The following is a 4,114-nucleotide window of genomic DNA, read 5'->3' on the forward strand; positions in this document are numbered from 1 at the left end:
GCAGACTTGGGTTTAGGCCAGTTTACAATGACTGCCACTTTAGAGGGATCTATTTTCAATTCACCTCCCCCTACTATATGATCCACATAATTTAGAGAGGTTTTGCCAAATTCACATTTTGAGAGTTTAAAATAAAGTTTTTCTCTTTTCAAAACATCTAATGTCTGCTTAACATGCTTTAAATGTTCTTCCCACGTTTTACTAAAAATCAGAATGTCATCCAGATATACAATAACAAAATCATCAAGAAAAGGTCTGAGTACATCATTCATTAATCTCATGAAAGTAGCAGGGTCATTGGTCAAGCCAAAAGGCATAACTAGCTATTCATACAATCCTTGCTTTGTTTTGAAAGCAATCTTCCATGCATCTTTCTCTGCAACTCTAACCTGATGGTATCCACTGTGCAAATCCAGCTTGGTGAAATAAACAACTTCCTTCGATTGATCTAAAAGATCATCTATGCGAGGAAGGGGATAACGATTTTTTATCGTTATTTTATTCAGTGCTCGGTAATCAATGCACATTCGCCACGAGCCATCTTTCTTTCTCACCAAAATGATTGGTGACCCGCATGGTGATGTGCTAGGCCTGATGAACCCTTTCTCGAGCAACTCCTGCACTTGCTTCTTGATTTCAGCATTCTCTAAAGCAGATAAACTATACATCCCAATGTTAGGAAAAGGAACATCTTGCTGCAAAATAATATCATGTACTATTTCCTTTTTGGGTGGCAGACCTTGAGGTTCTTGAAACAAGACATGATACTCTGAAACAATCTTTTCTATATCAGCTTGCTGATCAGAATTACAGCCCTCAATTACATCAGTTTTATCAGTTTTCTTTTCTTTTACAACCATTAGTAGGAACTGTTTGCATGAATTTATCATTCTTTTCATCTGTCCTGCGTTTATAAGAGTATAATTATTCTTGAGCTTATGAGATCTTACAAAGTATTCGATTCCATCTTTAACAAGTAGATACTTGTTCTCAGCTCTATAGAAAATAGCCTTTCTATCATACAAGTAAGGACTTCCTAAAACAATTCCACATATATCCAAAGGAATTACATCTAACTCAACCTCATCTACAAATGCTGACCCAAAAGAAAACTTGAGTTTGCACTGTCTAGTCACTTGTAGTTGTGCTTTATCATTCAACCATCCTAATGGGTATGGCTTCTTATGAGGTGTAGTTGCTAATCCCAATTTCTTTACAATTGCTTCAGAAATCAGATTTACTTGTGAGCCGCTATCAAACAAAGTATCAATATTTTGATATTTGGAAACAACTCGAATATGGATAAGCTCACACCTTTTTCTCTCATGTTCTTCATCAATAACAGATTGAGTAGAATTACTAGTAGATGCTTCAGAATTCTTACCTTTTATACCTGTGGCTGCTATGATTGTTTCATCTCCCAAGTTTGACCCCAAATATTTCTGAATAACTGCAGCGGTCATCTTCTTCTTGCCCTTGGACTTCTTAGGTCTCAGCTCTAGATGCAGAATCCAACAGTGCTCATCATCATGCCCCTCCTTTTTACAGTGAGTGCATGAAGCTTTGCCTTTTTGTGCAGTGTTGGCCTTCCTTGATTTGCATTTCTGCTTTCTTTTCTCCTTGCTTTTGCTTACAGTGGGTTGAGATGGTCCCCCAAATTCTGGATTTCCATTCTTTCCTCTTGCTTCTAGATGACTAGCTTGTACAAATACCTCATCTATACTAGTGGGATTAAACATGAGGATAGTGTGCCTCATGTAGCTGTGTAGACCCCCAATGTACTTCAAAAGAGTTTCTAGTGAGTCTAATGAAATACCTAACATCAATGCTCTCTTTCGGAACTCTTGAGTATACCCTTGTACACTTTTCCCTTTCAACTGACGAAGAGTTTTCCAACTCATCATGGCTTGTTGCATGTAGGCCAATGGATAGAACTGTTTTCTGATGGCAGAAACAAAGTCACTCCAGACAGAGATGGTCTTACCATGCTTCTTCACATCAGCTTGGGTTCTTCCTTCCCACCAAACCAAGGCAGTGCCTCCTAGGCGTAGGCTTGCTAGCTGAATCTTACTCTTGTCTGATTCTATGTTCTGCACCCTACAATACACATCAATTTGCCTTATCCAGTTGTCCAACTTTTCAGCATTCAACTCTCCATCATATATAGGCAAATCAAATTTAACATCTAACTTAATCAAAGATGATTTCTTATTATGCACGGGGCTACTAGGAGGTGTAGGGAAGCTTTCTTCTTTTCCCTTCCCTTTGGAGTGGTCATGGGAATGAGGTTCATCTTCTTCTTTATCTTGCTTAGAGCCTGATGAATCCTCACCCCTATGCTTTCTAAAGTCCCTATACATTTCTTCCACCATGGACTTTATAGCTAGGAAACTTTCTAGGAATTGAGGGTCTGGCCCTATAGAACCTTCTTGTGACATTGTCCTTTGAGAATAGACTCTCCCAATTTCAGGATTAGTTTCCACCAATTCTCCTTCTCCTAATTTGAGCTTTGATCTAGTGATCATTCACAGCTAAACCAACACAAGCTTGTCTAACCTTACAGCGTAGGGCTCTGATACCACTTGATCTGATAATCACCCTATGAGTGACCTCAGTAAATATTATTTAACAGAAGGTATTACAGACTCATGTGCTGGTGTGTGTGTTCTGTGTTATTGAAACAACGGATTGATTAGATTGCCAATACACAGACATTTTGAATGAAAGACAACAGAGAAATGCAGTAAGCAGACACAAAGACACAAGAAATTTTTAATAAGGAGTTCACCCTATTCTCCAAGGCTACGTCTCCGGTCCAGCTTCAGTGGTGGCCTTGTTTTATTATGTCTTTGAGTAGAGAAATTACAATACAGGGACTCAATATGAGTTCTCCTGAAGAAGAGTTTGCTTGGCAAGGTGGTTCTTGGATTCCCCAAGCCACATGGAGTACACAGACTCTTGTTCTTCCTACCCGCTCTGTGACCCTCGGTCTACAGTGGAAAGAGCCAACTGTGATGCTCAATCCGGACACATTCCTCTATGCTAAGGCTTGATTCTTCAAGCTCTCTGGTGCTCGATGCTGCCTATGGTCAGCTCGGCCCTCTATCTCCTCTGCTTGGCTTTACTACTCTCTGTGCTCAGTCCTCCTCTCAGGGTTCACAGTTCACTGTCTCTCTTGGTCACTTGGACTCTTCGATCGGAATCTCCTTTCCGATCTCCAATCCCCCCATTTGACTACCTCCATTCATGGCTTTAGTCATTCGATCCTTGGCCTATTCGTTTCCTCTTCTTCCTGCGTCAATTCGCCTGTCACTTGGGTGCTTGGAATTACCTGTTCAGTGTCAGCATAACGCTCAGGAAGTAGCCACGTGTCTCCATCGGAATTGCACCAGCCCACTTGTCGATTCGTTGCTTTCTCCACCATGGTGGTCAACGAATTCCAAATCCTCTTAAATCACAGCTTTGTCCCCTGTCAATTCCGCTCTATCTATTGGGCGTAATCTCAGCCATCCGATTTGGGCTCCTCCAGATCCAACGTCATTCGCATGTCGAGCATGGTTGACTTGCTCGACCGATAATGTGCGATCGCGGCGATTTTTCTCTCTCCTCCACTGCCACGCATCTATCGCTGATTGTGATCACTCCGCTTTCTCCAAAACCTCTTACCGTTCAAGGGCGTCCTGATAAAACCACCGGTTTCCAGGCCGTGGGTCCCACAATCATACATTGGTGCTTTTTCCTTTTTCCGCCCGTGGTCCTCTAGCTCCCCGATGTGACTAAGTGCTTAAGCCCTACCATTTTGGCCCTGTTTGCCCAACGATGTGCATCGAAAACCAGCTACTTTTCCCATTTCGGGGCTCCCAGGGGCTATTTTGACCTCCTGCGCAGTCTCCATGGGCCTTGGTTAGTGCGCTTTGACCGAGGTCCTCGTCGTTCCATGCCGGCTACCATGGTCACTGGTTCAGGGTGTTTTCGATTGCTGTTTTGGATTCCTCAAGGATTTGTTCGACCTGTTTTAGTCACGGTTCTATGTCAGTCATTTATGGATCCGATTCGGATCAACTTCCTTACTTTGAAGCATTGCAAATTTAATATTTCTTTGGGAGAACTTACT

This window comes from Pinus tabuliformis, chromosome 9, assembly GCF_031772625.1.
Source record: "Pinus tabuliformis cultivar Carrire ecotype Pingquan chromosome 9, CPIR1, whole genome shotgun sequence".
NCBI classification, from domain to species: domain Eukaryota; kingdom Viridiplantae; phylum Streptophyta; class Pinopsida; order Pinales; family Pinaceae; genus Pinus; species Pinus tabuliformis.